Below are 18841 nucleotides of genomic sequence, written 5' to 3'. Positions count from 1 at the left end.
AGACGGTTAGAAGGCAGAAGAGAGTTCATATTGTAACAACCACGGATGCCTAGACTCGCTAGTCCTTAACCTCTTAAGCATCGGGCAAAAATAGGGCTCTTTTCTGACGATTGCATACCCAAAGTAATTTGGGATTGATTATACTTTATACTTATAGCAATGCATGAGTCTGGTCTCTTTTGAAAGGTAACATTATGACGTTTCTTACAGAATAAAGGAAAATCACGTTGAGTGATAATGAAATAGAGTAACAGAGGTTTGAACATACTGAAGTAAAAGTTTTGTGTACTCACATTTCTTTTTACTAGTTGCCAGATGCTTGTTTTTAAATTCCCACAGAAAATGAATGTTTTATAAAGGTTTTTGTAATGTGTGTACCAGTAAAAAGTCGGCATGATTTTCCAAAATGGCCGTCCGCTGCCATTCATTTCGATGCTCTAGTCAAAACAATGCACTTATTCGTCTTCCTGTGTCACCTTCCCCACTGTCAGTGCCCGTATGGGATCGCTTTCGGAGCAGACGCTCCTTGGCTACAACGGTGATCAATAATTTTCGCCATCAGTGGTGACTGGTCAGTTCAGGACCGATTCACAACCGGACGCGGTCACTTGTCCGAACGGCTTGTCAAATGACGCTTGTCTTGTTTTTTTTTTGATCAAATCTTTTTTATTTTCAATTTTCAAACATGAAACAACACAACTCACAACACAATAATAACAATAATACATAAAAAGACATCCAAAAACATCAACGAACTAACACAACAATGATTAGACAATAAATTAGACAGATTATACTTTTAACACCCCAAGCCCCCTCCCTCACCAACCATCGCAGCCACGATCCCCAACCCTCGAGAGCCCTGAGTCCGGCACCCCAGCGAGTCAGAGCATCATGCCTCTTTAACACCCCAACCCGCCGAGGGCCGGAACCAAGGGCCCCCCCCCCACCCCGAGCCTGTGACCCTCCGACACAATCAAAGGGGCCCAGAACACATACATAACCAGTTAAAATAAGTTGTCACAAAGTAAAAGGAAAATAAAACATTTACTATAAAATGGGCTTCCTGAGCCCCCTCCATCTCCAGGCCCGGCAGCCACGAACCCCAACCCCGGAGGACCCGGAGTCCGGGGCCCCCACGAGCCAAAGCATCATAATAATAATAATAATAGATTGGATTTGTAATGTACTTTTTGTTCGCTGGGATCCCAAAGTGCTACACTACAGGGTTAAAACATAGTTAAAAAAATAGAAATTAAATAGTTATTAGTAAAACAAATAAAATAAAATACAGAATAAAAGTAAGATAAAAATAGAACATAGTTAATTAAAAACATAGTATAAACAGACAATTTAATAACAACAGCGCAATAAAATTAAAATAAAAAATAAACAGTCAAAGGCCTTTTGAATAGGTAGGTTTTCAGGCCTGTTTTAAAAGAGTCCAGGCTCTGTGGTGCCCTCAGCTGGATGGGGAGGCTGTTCCACAGGCGTGGTGCAGCCGTGCAGAAGGCTCGGTCACCTAGTGCAGAACCGGGTATTGGGGACCTGAAGGAGCAGGCTACCTGCGGATCTGAGGGTGCGGGTGAAGGATTGAGGAGTGATGAGTTCCTGAAGGTAGAGGGGTGCGTGTCCGTTTATGCAGTTCTGTATCACACTAGCTCCCGCTCAGCGTCTCATTGCATATATCTCGCTTCAGCATATATATACTGAATAAATTTCAAAATGTACCTTTAAATGCCAGCATTCATCTAGCCACACCCCCATCCGCTTACCTACATAAGCAGGGGTGGTGCCACACACTCATCTCCTTCTCAAATTTCATCACAAGCAACGTGTTGCTCATATGCCCACTTGACGTGGAGAAAAATATTGGCTGACAATGTTTACGAGGAAAGGAAGAACAAGAGATACGTTGACATCATATCTTTATTTTCTCTCTCACTATTTTCGAGAAAATACGGCGATATTGTCTTCGTCACTGGAGTGTCTGGAAGATGGTGATCATTCTAAAATCCTCCACCGGTTTTCGTATTGGGAGCACGCCGCTGCATGCCTCTCAACTGCAGTTCCTTGCTGTGCTGGTTGGGGTGAAACCTTTCAGGACACAGCTGAACTGTAGGGCGCGCCGCTGTTGTGAGAAGCGGTGGGTTTCAGGTTGGTGAGTACTGTTTTGCTTGCGGCTCCACTTGTCTGTTAGTGCTATGGGGGCTAACTGACAATGTTTACGAAAACCGGCCCCAGATTAAAGTCTTTTGTTCAGCCTCTTAGGCAACAGCGGAAGACCTTAGTCTGAAGCCCATTTTAGTTAACTAGTGGGCCACGACCATTAACACTGGTGATCCCTGTGTTTTCTGGACGAGTGGATGTTTTCTCTGTCACCGTGTAGGCCCCTTCTTTCATATCCAAATGAGAGTATTCCCTCACGAGGAAATATGGGCATAGATGTTCGTTAGTGGAAGATCTGTGTTCAAGTCAGCTACAGGCCAGTTTGGTATTGTGCTGGCTCCGTCGGGTGTTGGTAAAATCACCGTTGTAAAACTGTGTTAACATCTTGTTTCTCTTTTCTCTTAAAAAGTGAGGAGGGTTTCAGAACGGCGGCCTGTCTGAGTGAGTGTTATATCATTGTGTACAAGTTCAGGTGATAGCTGCTTAGCTTACGTGCTAGTGGTGGCCTACTGTTAGCCAGTCAGCTGTTAGCTGCGGCGCTAGCCTGCTGTGATCACTAGGTGGCCTACCTAGGCTAGGAAACGTTAGCTTGCTGCTATCGGCCGAGGCCCAGCGCGGGGTGGCTCCGGCCCCTCGCGCGCCGCCGCAATTCCCAACTCCCCTCTCCCTCACGGGGAGAGGCAGGGGGGATTCGAAGCTCCCCTCTGGTCGCGTGCGCCGTTCGCTCGGCGTCTCGCGGGCAGGGGCGGTAGCGCCCGACGGTTAGAGCGGCCGTTAGCTTAATGCTACTCTGTTGAACATGCTTTGATTATAACATGTTTTAAACACTCTTGACTACGACGTCATCTTTGACAGAGGATGTTCGTCGAACCTGCCCTGGGCCAGGACGGCAAGGACTGCGTCAACAAGGGGGACTGTAGCGACGGGTTGGAGCGGCGACGCTGCCCAGATCGACAACACAGAACGGCTGTGTTTACTACGGTGCCTTGAGACTGCACTTCGCTTGATCTACGCTCCGGGTAGGCAAGGCCTGACCAGACCTTGTACACTTCTTCTGGCTTTCCCTTCTAAATGTTTTGTAAATAACGATGTTTTCCAAAACTAGTGTTGCTGCACTACATTTAGGATACGACGCGAGTTATGTGTGAATTGTCTTGTCACTGGTATTTAGCTTCTCCATGCAAATCGGGTTGTTGTTACAGATGTGAAAATGATCCGGTTTGTTGTGTTGAGAAACATCATGTGTGTTTATATGTACCGTGTACTCACAACTAAGGGGGTTAACTAACCTATAAAGCTATGCTTAGTGACAAATGAGTAAAGAATGATTCTTTTCTCAGCCTGTAATGACAATGAACAGTGTGTTCACATATTAACAGGTTTTCCTGTTTTAACTGGCCGTATTAAGGGTAAAGTAGGAGGATTGTGTTTCCCCCCGGTTCCCTGGGGACTTCTTCATCCTCCTCTCAGACATGTTGTTGCACTACATTGTGTCACTGTGTGGTAGGGATACGATGTAACCCTTAGCTTGATTGCTGAGGTTGTGCTAAAACTGCTGGAGAAACTTTATTTTCCTAAAAGAAAAGATTGTTTGGTCGCTTTCGTGTGTGCTTAGCAAGGCCTGTGGCCGATACTAATTATGTATTCTCTCATTATGAAAAACGGCGTTCCTCTGTAGAGTGTTTTTGCCATTTTTTTGTAGGTGATGATGGGTTGTGTGTGTCATGTGACCTACAACTGGGTTGGACTGGCCACAGAAGCACATGTGTAAGTTTGGTACCGGGGCTCTTGGAGAGCCCTCCTCTATTCTGTGTTTTTTCCTTAGTAAAAATCAGATAGCAGGTTAGCTCATGCGCTGTGTGAAACTGTCAGACGCTTCATGGAGCTGACTATGACTGTGTCATACTCTCTTTTTGTCATTACATCGTATCATGGGTGTGGGGTCGTAAAGGGGTGAACTGGTAACCTTTCCTCCCCCTTTTTTCTGTTGGTCAGGGGTCAAGGTTCCTGTCACGTTGCGGTTCGGCACGTTACAGGGTGAGGGGGGGGAGTTTCCTGGTCCCACGGCCTGGAATATTGGGCGTGTGCACCGCAGAAATTCCCCCGCCATAGAGTACGTCACTGTGCGCGTCTCTGTTGGTAGGACTTCCGTGTGCTGTTCAGGTCCATGTGATGGATCTGTTTCGGGGGGTGGTCAGGGCTCCTCCTCACCAAGCTCCTATTCGGGCCTTCTGTGAGTTGGGACTCTCCTTCCATGTGAGGGAGCCTCCTTCAGAGTACAGAGCCTCCTCCTCAGATTGTCAAGGTGAGTGGACCCTCAAGAAGGAGTCCTACTCTATTGTATATGTATTCGATTCAATTCGATTATTGAGTGTGTATGGGTTCAGTGCCTCCTCCCCGGAGAGCCCTAAAACCAATTTTTTACATGGCTCAAGGTGCAATATATTCTTTTCAATCTGTACAGCTCGCGTGGGAAGTCTCTCTGGGGATTCCCGTCTCCTTCCTATGGGAGGGTGGTGGGATGTAAAAATGTGAAAAAAATTTACCCCGGCTGTGTAGACTGGGATACATACTGTTGGTGCTTCCTTCTTTTCTATTAAAAAGAGTTGGAGTTAGGAAGTGTCACACCCCTCTTGTCGTTCCCCTGGGCGCCTTGGGGATTCAATGACAGGTCTAAATAGCCTGTTCATTGATGTGGGTGTGTCCCGACGCACGTATAGTGCTAGCTCGGGGTGTTCTGTAAACAGGCGACTGACTGGCACGCCTTGGTTGCTTGAGGTTAAAACGGCGTTTTTATAAAGCAACTGGGATGGAGGTTTTTCCTCTTCCGACGACCAAATCCGACGACCTGGTTTGGTTATCGACGGATTCTCGTTCATATCTGGGGGATGATGATGGAATGGATCTGAACATATGTAGAGGGGTCTCACGCGCTGGGGGTGGGCCACGGGCGCGGTTCGCCCGAACGTCTGGGTGGCGCCTTCTTTTCATGTTTAAGATCAACACGCATATCTGCCCCTTCTCCTGGAGTAGGCATGTCGGCGTGGTTATGGCACGGGACTGGTTCTGGTCACGCTGGTCCGGATCAGTTGAACCCGTTGTCCGCCGGGGATGCAGATCTGCTGTTCTGGTACTCTGAGGGACTTGGGCTTTTTATCAGGGGGAAAAATGCCAGGTCGGTCCGGGTGTCACAGGGTTAAGCGCTATGGAGACCCTGGTTGGGTAAATTTTTTACTCAGCACTGTCGTAATGGCTTACGGCCATGCCAACCTGTACACGCTCGATCTCGTCAGATCTCGGCCGCTACACAGGTTGGTCCTGGTTAGTACTTGGTTGGGAGACCGCCTGGGAATACCAAGTACGGTGTGCTTGGGGCTGGTTCTCCATTCTTTTTCGCTCCTCTCTCACGCATGGCGAAGAGGGGCCTGTTGGGGTGGTCTTTGACCTCCTCTGGTGACCCTGTGCTTCCCGTATCGCCGGGCCCGGTCCGAAGTCATGTTTCGTCGACCCGTAGGCCTGGGTTAACCCTTTTTTGAAAACTGAAACACTTGTACTGTGGTATAGCCGGTGTATACCCGCAGGTGTGTTTGAGTTTTTTCTTGAGGGGTTATAGGAACAACCACCGCATTGGGTAACACCAAGGTGGTTGATTCCCTGGTGTGTTGGAGCAGTGTCAACTCCCGGGTTCACCGGTTGAGGGTGCCCCTGCACGTTCATGACGTCTGCCGATCGTGTCAGCCTTCTCTGCCTCAACCCCTCTGGGTGGGTTTTTTTTAAATGGAGGCTTGGTCATGCAACAACGCCAGCTTACGCCCCTTCCGCCAGGGCGGCTGTGTTCAGCTGTCCCCTCTGGCGCCTGTCTCGTCCGCAGTCTCCAGGCTAGGGTTAACAGCCTGTTGCCTGGTTTTTCCCCGGTGCGCTGCCTGCTTCCGTTGGTTAACCTTTTTTTTGTGTGCTTACGGCCATGCTGACTGCCTGGTCTGCTATTGGGGGGACAGGGCCCGCTCGGCTGAGGGGCCTTTGTCCGAATACGCTGGCGATGTGGGGGGCGGGGTCACTAAGTGCCCACCTGGTGGGGTCTTGATGCTGGCATCATGGACTTCTCCGGGCCCCTGTTCCAGGGGGTCCAGTCCCTTGATGGGTCTGGGTCTTCCTTCGCGCTCCGCTGCTACGGCCTTGCCACGGGGTTGGGTTTGCCCTTGACCCCGTGATTCTGGGGGCAGTAATGAGGTTGTTCCCTCCGTTCGTTCCCGGGTGGCATGCGGGTTGTGCGTATGTGTAGTCGTGGGGTCAAGCCACGGTCTGCTCACCCTTTGCGTTGAGTTGCTTGAGTGCCTCTTTGCACGGTCGGGTCCGTCGCCCTCCCATGAAGCCCCCAATAGGGGGGGTGCCCTCCATTAGGGGGGGTCGGGGGGCTCGGTCCTCCCTGATCTGATGGTTGTGGGGGGCCTCAGCGGGGTACATTTGTCGAGCTTCTAGCTCCCGCTCAGCTCCTATTATGCAATGAGACGCTGAGCGGGAGCTAGTGTGATACAGAACGTTAGGTTATGACTATAACCAAGTTCTGTTAACACTAGTGGACGCTCAGCGTCTAGACGCCGCTGCGGCCCTTGATTTTTCATTGTGGTGAAATTTGTTGGGAAGGAGATGAGTGTGTGGCACCACCCCTGCTTATGTAGGTAAGTGGATGGGGGTGTGGCCAGATGAATGCTGGCATTTAAAGGTACATTTTGAAATGTATTCAGTATATATATGCTGAAGCGAGATATATGCAATGAGACGCTGAGCGTCCACTAGTGTTAACAGAACTTGGTTATAGTCATAACCTAACGTTATGGGTGATCGTCAGGATTTTGTAGTTGATCCGGGATGAGACGGGGAGCCAGTGTAGTGAGTGGAGGATGGGGGTTATGTGATCGTGTTTACGGACTCTCATCAGGATCCTGGCAGCGCTGTTCTGGATGTATTGCAGCTTTTGGATGCTCTTGCCAGGAATCCCGATGAAGAGTCCTTTACAGTAGTCCAGTCTTGAGGAGATAAAGGCATGGACAAGCTTCTCTGCATCAGACAGGGTTAGAATGGGACGGAGTTTTGATATGTTTTTTAGGTGATAGAATGAGGTCTTGCAGAGGTGTTTTATGTGGGTGTTGAAGGTCAGATTTGTGACTGAGGGGGAAAGGGGGATTACCTGGCCGTCAAAGGTGAGATGTGATATGGATGAAGACTGAACCTGGTGAGGGGTGCCAATTAGGAGTGCCTCGGTTTTTTTGCCGTTTAGTTGGAGGAAGTTGCTGTTCATCCATGCCTTCTCCCCAAGACAGGTGGTGAGGCATGACAGAGCTGCAGAGGGGTTTGGGGCCGTTTTTATGTAGAGTTGTGTGTCATCGGCATAACAGTGGAAGGACATTCCATGTCTGCCGATGACACGACCGAGGGGGAGCATGTAGGTAATGAATAGAATGGGACCAGGAGGGCGGTCAGGTGGCGTAACGGAGATTGCGTTTGTCACCAAACCCCGGAGCGGCTAGATTCGCCTGTTCGAATCCAGCTCACAGCTCCGGGGTTGTCACCAGCTTGGCTGGCCGTTCACACTAATACAATTGGCAGTATTAGAGGGTGGGAGAAGCTGGCGGGGTGGGTCCGGGTCGTTGTAAATAGCGACTCCTACAGTTCGGTCGGGGCGCCGGCTAAGCGCGGATAGGACCTGAGTGGGATAGTGTGATCCTTCCACACGCTACGCCCTCTCAATGAGAATCCGCGCTGCCAGGTGAAAAGAAGCGGTTGATTGGCTGGACATGTGTCGGAGGAAGCATGTGGTAGCCTCCACTCTCCAAGACCGACTGTGGGGGGTAAGTGCGCAGCGACCAGGAAGGGGATTGGGAATTGGCATAACGACTAACATTGGGATGGGAGAAAATCGGAGGAAAATGGAGGGGGAAAAAGATTAAAAAAAAAAAAAAAAAATGGGACCAGGAACCGACCCCTGCGGAACACCACAGGTGACCTCGAGTAGCCTGGACTTATGTCCTCCCAGTGAGACATATTCAGTCCTACCTAAGAGGTACAGTAGGACTGGAACCACTGTAGTGCATGGTCCGACAGTCCAACAGTGTTGTGGAGGCGCTCCAGGAGGATGGTGTGGTCCACAGTGTCAAACGCTGCTGTCAGATCGAGGAGGATGAGGAGTGATGGTGATCCTGCGTCAGCGGTCATTAGGAGGTCATTCGTCACCCTGAGCAGAGCTGTTTCCGTGCTGTGGGATGAGCGAAAGCCTGACTGGAACTTCTCGAACAGGGTGTTATTTTTTCTTTTTTTTTTCTTTTGCCTCATGCCTCTTTAATGCCTCGACCCGCAGAGACCCCAAACCACGGCCCCCCCCAGTACAAGCCCACGACCACCAGACCCACAGCTAAAGGGGGCCCAGAAAATATACATAATTAAAATTACAAGAAAAAACTAAAAGTATAAAAAGATCCACCGCACAGAGAAACAAAGCAGACGGTGGTATGGCATTTCCAGATTTTTTCCACTATTTTAAGGCGTACACTTTAAGACCACTGACAACATGGTTTGATCCCCAAGCATCAGTATCCTGGAGAAATTTTGAAGAAAATATAGTAGCTCCACATAGACTGAAGGACATAGTATACACCAAATTATCAATTAAGCAATGCGAACGGAAATTTGGCCCCATAATTACTCATGCGATCCGGATATGGCGTGAAACACAAACTAAATATTCTAACCCACATAAATGGCATAATCATACTCCCTTATTCAATAACAATGCACTTCTGATTGGAAAACGACCTATAAGATTCCCTAGATGGGAAAAGCAAGGCATACACACATTAGGAGATGTTTTCAACAAACAGGGTTTTTGTAGTTATGATGAAATACACAAAAAAAATTATCACACCGATTCCACATATTATCTTTACGCACAGTTAGTTATGTTTGAAGGCTCACAGTGTTCCATTAAGGATACCAATTGTACACCACAGATACCACAAATTCTTCTATGAAAGAGAGACATCGAGAGGTTTTGTTTCAGATTTTTATCATCAATTACTAACGTCCTCGTATGAAACCCTCCACCTAGACTCAGTCTGGAGGAGGGATACACCAGACCTGGAAAAAGATTTTGATTGGCAAGAAGCCTGGGCAAATGTTCGACTTGCATCAAGGAACCCGGACCATCAACAAATCAATCTTAACTATATTCACAGGACATACTTGACTCCTATAAGACTGAACAGAATGGGTCTTAAACAAGACTCCAAATGCTCCTTATGTACAAATGGGGACGAGGGGACATTTATGCACATGTACTGGGACTGCCCACCAGTTAAGATATTCTGGAAAGAAGTGACCCAGCAATTATCAAATCTTTTAACTCTGAATATACCTGTACACCCCTCTGTATTACTGCTGAATGATGTTTTTGAGTGTGCAGTACATATACAGCTAAAGAGATTGGTTTTATCTGGTATCACAGTGGCTAAAAAGCTGATAGCATCACAATGGTTTCAACCGGAAAAAATGTGCCGGAAGGTCTGGATTCTTACATATCTCGATGTGATTTATCTAGAAATATCTACAGCAAGAATTTTGGGTCTCAATGAATCCAAAATGACAATGTGGTTAGAAGTGGTGGAGAGAATAAAAGCTAGCATATAATGGTAGTGTCTGGTTAGGAGCGAGTGATAATGGATGGATTATCCAATGGGGGGTCCGGGAGGGGGGGGTACGAGCTAGAGCATATGTGTGTAGGGTATTAGATAGCAGGTATTAGGGGTATATCTTGTATAAGACATTTAACTAAATGGTGATTTCATTGGATGTGCACTGTTAATTAATGCTTGTATATCTTATCTTGTGTTGTCATGTTTGTTTATGTGTTTGTTTAAAAAATAATAAAAAAATAAAATACAAACATTAAAAAAAAAAAAAAAAAAAGTGGACAATGGCACTCGCTCGCTCCCCCCCCTCCCCCCCCACTCACCCCAGGACCTCAACATGAGTTAAGTACATAATATATAATAGATTATCTAGCAATTGAACGTTATATGCGCTCTTTAAGTTTTGCAACCACTGCCAACCAGATAGCAATATTCGCTTCGTTAACCCCAAAAACTCGTGCAGTGGATATCTCCAGATATATCACATCGAGGTAGGTAAGAATCCATACCTTCGGGCATAGCTTGTCTGGGTGTATCCATCGTGAGGCAATACATTTTTTGGCGGCTGTGAGGCCGGCTAGAATGAGTCTCTTCACATGTGTAGAGGTCGGTAATTGAGAAACCTCATTCAATAATAATACAGAAGGTAGGACAGGTATAGTCAGAGAGAAAATATCTGATAGCTGGGTGGTAATCTCTTCCCAAAAAAGCTCAACAGGAGGACATTCCAGTACATATGCATAAATGTTCCGATGGCACCGTTTGGACATAAGGTACATCGAGACCCATTAAATTCAATTGTCTAGGGGTCAAATAGGTCCTATGAATAAAATGTAGATGAATCTGTTGGTGATCTGGATTGCGTGAGGACAGCCGGATATTTTCCCAGACTGCATCCCAATCAAAATCTACATCCAACTCCGGGACATCCTTTCTCCAAATCGTATCCAGGGGGAGGTCCTTATACGAGGACGTAAGTAAATGGCGATAAAAGTCAGAAACGAAGCCTCTCAATGTCTCTTTGTCATAAAATAATTTGTGAAAGCGGTGACGCTCTAGTGGAACATCCCATGGAACGCCATGAGCCCTCAGGGCTGCTCTTATTTGTAAATAAAAGAAAAAGGAGGTTCCGGGGAGATCATATCCATTGGATAGATCTTGGAAAGATCGGAGACCAGAGTTATCGAAGATGTCCCCCAGCGTATAGATGCCTTTCTTTTCCCATCTAGGGTATAATAGGTTGTTGTCCAATAAGGAGTCAATTGTTATTAAATAGAGGGGATTGTGTATGCCATTTATGGCGATTAGTACATGCTTTCTGGGTATCACGCCAGGTCTGGATCACATGTGTGATAAGCGGGGCAAATCGTAATTTGCATTGCTTAATTGAAATGTTGGTATACACAATATCTTGCAGTCTATGTGGGGACACCATCTTCTCCTCCAACGGTCGCCAGGACACAGCTGCTTGAGCGTCAAACCAAGTGATCAGAGGTCTCAGAGAGAAAGCTTGAAAATAATATTTAAAGTCTGGAAATGCTAAGCCTCCATCGAGTTTACTTCTTTGGGCAGTTGATCTCTTCAAGCGCGGGCGTTTATTATTCCAAACGAATTTATATGAGGCAGAGTGCAACTTCTGCCAATAACCAACAGGAGGAGGCAACAGGAGCATTGAGCTGATAAAATAAATTCTGGGTAAAATATTCATTTTAATCATTGACGCACGGGCCTGTAATGAATTTTTTAATTTGGACCATCTGTTGAAGTCATTTGTAATCCTGTCACCCAAGCTGGAGTAGTTATACCGTATCGTCTGGCTAATAGTAGGGAATATTTCAATCCTGAGACATTTAAAGTGCTCCACCATAAGTATGTTTGCAGGCAGGACGGTAGCCTTTGCAGGCTCATTAAGTGGAAGAAAAGCAGATTTTGGCCAGTTGATCTTAAAGCCGGATAGGCTGCCAAACTCATCTATCACATTGAGAAGATGAGGTAGAGAGACGGAGGGATTCTGCATAAACAGGAGTACATCATCTGCGTATAAGCTGATATGGTGCTGTGTGCCCTGAATTGAAACAGGAGATATAATTTGGGATTGTCTTATGTATTGAGCTAATAGCCTGTCGTGTAGGGAACCGCAGGCAGCAAAAGATGAAAGCGTGTGGATGTCCGGATTTCTCCGTGGGGCCATTTAAAAAAATTCTATGCGCCCGCTCAATCTCCGGTATTTTGATGGACGGAAACCACTGTGGAATCATCTTTTCTAGGTATAAGATCGGCGCATCTTCTTCAATGTCCTCGGGCAAGCCATAAATTCTAATATTACACCTCCTGTTCCGGTCCTCCAGGTCCGCGATCTTATTTTCGTAATAAAGGAATTTATCCTCGACCTCCGACAATTCAGTGGAGTTGGTTTCAGTCACGATTGCCACCTCTGCCATCCTTTCTTCAACTTTGGTGATCCGCGTGGTCATGCTAGCTAGCTCCTCCTGGAGCGAGTCCAGTCTGTTGGTTAGCAAGAGCATGCTAGCGTCGAGCTCAACACGGAACAGAGTCCTGATAAAGTCACCATCCACCTCATTTAATGTCCCCTTCTTATTCGATAATTGATTCGCCATCTCTGAAGTAATATGTGAATGTATGTCGTGAAATTAACGTCGTAATTAATATATAAGTGGAGTGGTCTCTGAGCTCGGAGAATTCACGCCGCCATCCGATCTGACCGGAAACCGGAAACCCGGATGTTTCATCATGTAACTTGAGAATGGAATCACGCAATAAGTTGAGTGGGGTGACAATCAAAAGGCGGCAAATTCAACTTTCCAACAATGTATTGGTTGATGGGGGAAAACGCAGCCCGGAGCCAACAGACGAGGGCAAAGTACTGCGACGTGCACGCGAGTGCGTGACGGCCCGCTGTCAGGCCGTCCGATGCTTCAGAGGTTAAAACCACCTCCATCATGGCAATGCCGAAATACTCCTCCGCCTCGAGCCTTAATGACTTCCGCCCTGTTGCACTCACCCCCATTATTATGAAGTGCTTCGAGAGGCTGGTCCTGGCTCACCTCAAATCTGGTCTCTCACCCTCACTGGACAGTCACCAATTCACCTACCGTGAGATTAGGAGCACAGAGGATGCTATCTCATCAGCGCTACAAACTCATTTCCAAACATGGTGACCTTGTGGAAACCAAGGACCTAGACATCAACCCCTCTGTTTGCAACTGGATACTAGACTTCCTAATTAACAGAACCCAATTTGTTAGGATAGACAATCTCACCTCCTCCACCCTCACCCTGAACACCGGCATCCCACAAGGCTGCGTGCTGAGCCCCCTCCTTTACTCCCTCTTCACCCATGACTACGCTCCCATACATAGCACCAGCACCATTATTATGTTTTCAGACAACACAACGGTGGTGGGCCTCATCAAAAACAACGATGAGTTGGCTGCTGGCCCTGAACACCAACAAAACCAAGGAGCTCATCGTGGACATCAGAAAGACTAGTGCTTATGCCTCCATCCACATCAACGGGACGGAGGTCGTGTGTGTCTCCAGCTTCAAATTCCTGGGACTCCACATCTCCGAGGACCTCTCTTGGGACCTCACCACCTCATCACTGGTCAAGAAAGCTCACCAGTGCCTCTTCTTCCTGAGGAGACTGAGGAAAGTTTTTACATGTGCGTCTTTACCGGTGCACCATAGAAAGCATACTCACCAACTGCACCACAGTCTGGTACGGTAACTGTCGGCTGGAACTCTCAGACTGGAAAGCACTGCAGAGGGTGATGGAAACTGCCCAACGCATCACCGGTACATCACTCCATGCTATTGAGTCTATCCATCACAAACGATGTTTGAGGAAGGCAATCAGCATTGTCAAGGACACCTCTCATACCAATGATGGACTGTTTGCCCTGCTCCCCTTGGGAGATGCTACAGGAACTTCTGCTCCAAGTCAAGCAGACTCAGGAAGAGCTTCTTTCCCTCAGTTGTCATCTCTCTGAACTCTGTGCCATGTTGACACCACCCCCCAATACCATATTTATATATCGATATTTGTCTGAATATACCTGCATATACTCTCTATAATCTATATACTTGCTCGTACACCTGCATATAACCCATAGCTCTGTAGGGGGCCCGTCGGGGGGCCGTTGCACGTCACCGCATGTCGCAGTACATTAGCCCTCATCTGTCGGCTTTAGATGGTGTTATTGTTATTGCCGATCAACCAACACACATAGTTTGAAAGCTAAAATGGCTATTTGGACCTATTATGTGCTTCCAATCTCGGGTTATAAGACCAAGCAGCCAACAAGCGTCAGTTTCTGAAAAGTGACCATGTCCGGTGTCACCTCCCGGTGAACGGACCAGTCACCTCTGACGGTGAAAATGATTGACTGTTTTTGTAGCCAATGAAATTCTGGAGCTGACGGTATCTTACATGAGGGATGTTTACTACGATAAAGGGAGAGTAGAACAAGAAGAATGGAGAATTACTCGCTCGACGTGAAAATGAATTGGACCGGACGGCCATTTTGATTAAGCATACCGATACAAACATAAAACACAAATTTTCCGTAGTATTGTTGGTAGACCTGTACTAAATACAGTAAGTCTTCAGGCTTCAGGCAGCTCATAGCTATCAGCTGGAACACTTTTTTGCAGGCATCTGTTTACAAACGAATTCAGATGTAAGTAAAAGAAAATATATATATATTTCAGTGTGTTCAAACCTCTGTAACTCTATTACATTAGAACTCAGAGTGATTCTTCACATTCAGAATATTTTGAATTAAGGCTGTCAAAGTTAACGCGGTATTAACGCGTTATCGCCCAATTCTATTAACGGCACTATTTTTTTTAACTCACGATAATTTTAGTTTTTTACTAGACTTCACTCAAGTGTATTATTGATGCTCTCATTGATACTATGTTTGTTTCCTGAAGAGTGTGTGTGTGTGTGTGTGTGTGTGTGTGTGTGTGTGTGTGTGTGTGTGTGTGTGTGTGTTTGTTTTTCTATCCTGCTGGGGACCATGACCTGACATATCACTCACGCCGTGGGGACCCATTTTTCCCGTGGGGACCGAGTCCTGGTCCCCACGGGCACGAGCATTGCAATCAATAGAAAACAGCTTGCTGATATGCCTGGTGCTATTTTTTTTGAGAAAAAAAAAATGTCCCCTGGAAGTCCGACTACATGCCAGCTGGACCAGCTACCCTCCCCACTCCTCCAGACCATAGCACCGGACATCCTCCTATTCCTAACTGCAACCATCAACTCCTCACTCAACTCGGGGGTGGTCCCCACCTCCCTAAAACAAGCCAGAGTCACGCCCCTCATAAAAAAACCAACCCTGAACCCCACCGTCATAGCCAACTATCGTCCTGTCTCTCTTCTCTCCTTCCTTTCTAAAACACTTGAACGTGCTGTATCCAACCAACTTACTGCTTATCTCTTACAGAATGACCTCCTAGACCCCAATCAGTCTGGCTTCCGGACTGGCCACTCCACAGAAACGGCCCTCATTGCGGTCACTGAGGCACTTCACTTAGCAAAAGCGAAAGGCCTCTCCTCTGTCCTGATTCTCCTAGATCTATCTGCAGCCTTCGACACAGTCAACCATCAGATCCTCCTCGCGGCCCTCGCAGGAATGGGAGTGGCTGGATCTGCGCTGACATGGCTGACATCATACCTCAATGACCGCTCCTACCAAGTGTCATGGAGAGGGACTCTGTCGGCCACCCGCCCCCTCCGGACGGGTGTCCCCCAGGGCTCGGTCCTAGGACCCCTTCTCTTCTCCCTCTACACTAAATCACTGGGTAACATTATCACGTCTCATGGCTTCTCATATCATTGTTATGCCGATGATACTCAACTCTTCCTCTCCTTCCCTCCCTCAGATATCCACGTCTCTGAGCGGATCTCGGCCTGTCTGTCCGACATCTCCGCCTGGATGACGACCAACCACCTCAAACTGAACCTAAGCAAAACAGAATTGCTCCACCTGCCGGCCAAATCCTCCCCCCTGACCGACCTCTCCATCACAGTCGAGAATGCAGCTGTGACCGCGTCGCCGACCGCCAAGAACCTTGGTGTTGTCCTCGACGACCAGCTGAACTTCTCTGCTCACATCGCAGCGACAACCAGAACCTGCAGATTCCTCCTGAGCAACGTCAGAAGGATACGCCCCTTCCTGACAAAAGAAGCCACCCAACTCCTCGTCCAATCAACAGTCATCTCCCGCCTCGACTACTGCAACGCACTGCTAGCTGGCCTCCCGGCCACTGCCACCAAGCCTCTTCAACTCATTCAAAACGCAGCGGCCCGCCTGATCTCAAACCTACCGAAGTCGGCCCATGTCACCCCACTTCTTAGGGACCTGCACTGGCTCCCCATTGCTGCACGTATCCGCTTCAAGGCCCTCGACCTAGCATACCATGCGGCAAAGGGAACCGCTCCCGCCTACCTCCGGTCAATGGTCTCTAACTACACACCCTCAAGACCCCTACGCTCTGCATCTTCTGGCCGCCTCAGATCTACTCCTATCCAAGCTCCCGGAGGGTCATCAAAGAGAAGCCGCCTATTCTCAGTCCTTGCCCCACAATGGTGGAATGAACTACCCATCCCAGTTAGGACAGCCGAATCCCGTCCAATCTTTCGCCGTCGACTAAAGACTCACTTCTTCAACCATTATCTGAAATGATATATAAAAAAAAAAAAAAACTAACCCCGACTAACCTTAATGTCATGCACTTGTCCTAATAAACTAACCTACACTGTAACACGCAACACTTTGATGAACATTGTTACTCAGCTGATAGAGTTATACCCTTCTTGCTGTCTTGTCGCACAGAACTTGTAAGTCGCTTTGGATAAAAGCGTCAGCTAAATGACTAAATGTAAATGTAAATGTAAGTAAATTTTCAAGACTTTGTGTGTGCCCTTGTGGTTACACACGGTATTGCGGTGTGTGAGTTTGCTTGGCGGGGTCCGGTTCCTGAATCTGTGTGTGTGTGTGCCCTTGTGGTTACACACGGTATTGCATGTGTGCGCTCTTGTGGTTACACACGGTATTGCGGTGTGTGTGTGCGCTCTTGTGGTTACACACGGTATTGCAGTGTGTGTGTGTGTAAGTGTGTAACATTTGGTCATTTGTGCACATAGTACCACTATAAAAACAATAGTCCTCATTTCATTGGACTGTAAATTTAATTACTGTATTCAAAGGATTGAAAATGTTATTAACAGATTGCACATTACACACTGGTGCTGTAGAGACATCACATTACACACTGTGTAGTGCTGTAGACATTGATTGATTCATTGATTGATTGATTGATTGATTGATTGATTGATTGATTGAACATTTTATTAACAGATTGCAGAATGGGTACAATACAGTACGGCTCAATACACACAATTGTTAAGGGGGTGCAGACCAGAGAAAGACTTTCGTCTTGTTTACATCAGGGTCCCCCATTTTCAATTCATCATAACATACATTACATACATGACATACAGATAGACAGTACTCTTACATCCAGACATTTATGACATACCAGATCTACAAATATACAGTACTGTTTAAGAGTACAATGTCTGTCATATATTGTAGACCCTGGCGTTGGAACCTCTGATTAATAGACAGTTTCTAAGAAGAGAGTACTGTTACATTATATACATTTGAGAGTATATACATTTGAGGGGGAAGAAACTGTACATTGGAGGAGGTTGGGTAGGTGGGGTGGGGGGGGGTGAGTAGGTGGGGTGGAAGGCGGGGACTCTGTCTGTAAATAAACAGTACTGTATATTTGTATATCTTGTATGTCATAAATGTTATGATTTGACTGCCTCTTTGAACTGCTCAGGCAAGCGATACCGGAGTCTCAGGGAAAGCACAGAGATACTCAGAAGGAGCTTCTATCCCCAGGCCATCAGGATGCTCAACGACAATAACACTATGTAACAAACCATCAAATACACTCACAGCACACACATCCACACGTACACACTCACTTTAAATAAACAACTCACTGTAGCACCCACTTTAGACACTTTAACACACTTTATATTGATTGGTAAAGAGATTTGCACTACAACTGATACGTTATTGCACCTTACCCTAAGTTGTACCTCATCCCACTTCTGCATTGTACTGTATATTATATTGTAACTCAGTAACCTTTTCTCTACTCTGCATTGTATATTGTATATATCATGCATATTGAACACTTTTGTTTACACTTTCTATTTTATACTTATTTTATACTTATCTATTTTTATCTAGCACACTCTCAGGAGCAAAACAGAAAGAAGCATTTCATATAAAAGTATTCTGTATTTTTGTATGACAACTAATAAAGAAACTTGATTAATTGAAAATGGGGGACCCTGATGTAAACAAGTCTTTCTCTGGTTTGCATCCCCTTAACAATTGTGTGTATTGAGCCGTACTGTATTGTACCCATTCTGCAATCTGTTAAATAAAATGTTCAATCAATCAATCAAACCATACAAGCTAGCTGTCTAGTTAGCTTGCATTAGCTCACTCTAATTAGCTCGCTAGCTAGATTGCTAGTTAGTATGATAAGCCAAAAGCTTATCATAAAAAAACACATATATTGACAGAATCATTGGTCCAAGTCATAACTGGTAGCTAGCTAATGCGATCTAGCTTGCTAGCATGAGCTATCTTACTAACTACATAGTTAGCACAAGCTAGCTTGCTAACTAGCTAGCGCAAGCTAGCTTGCTAAACAGGAAGCTGACTTGCTAACTAGCTAGCACGAGCTAGCTTGCTAAATGGGTACAATACAGTACGGCTCAATACACACAATTGTTAAGGGGATGCAGACCAGAGAAAGACTTTCGTCTTGTTTACATCAGGGTCCCCCATTTTCAATTCATCATAACATACATTACATACATGACATACAGATAGACAGTACTGTTACATCCAGACATTTATGACATACCAGAT

The 18841-nt window shown here is 46.5% G+C and overlaps 1 protein-coding gene across 1 annotated transcript in view; it reads right to left on the bottom strand.

Annotated features, from left to right (window-relative positions):
* LOC311228054 (solute carrier family 22 member 2-like) overlaps nt 1–18841 on the bottom strand; it is a gene marked incomplete at its 5' end in the record, with an annotated part of 129335 nt that overhangs the window by 58639 nt on the left and 51855 nt on the right. The window lies entirely within an intron of this gene.

The sequence above is a fragment of the Notolepis coatsorum genome (genome assembly GCF_963971535.1).
Source record: "Notolepis coatsorum genome assembly, chromosome: 5".
Taxonomy (NCBI): Eukaryota; Metazoa; Chordata; class Actinopteri; order Aulopiformes; family Paralepididae; genus Notolepis; species Notolepis coatsorum.
The sequence above is the reverse complement of the archived record's forward strand: the minus strand, read 5'-3'. Positions and strand labels throughout refer to the sequence as shown.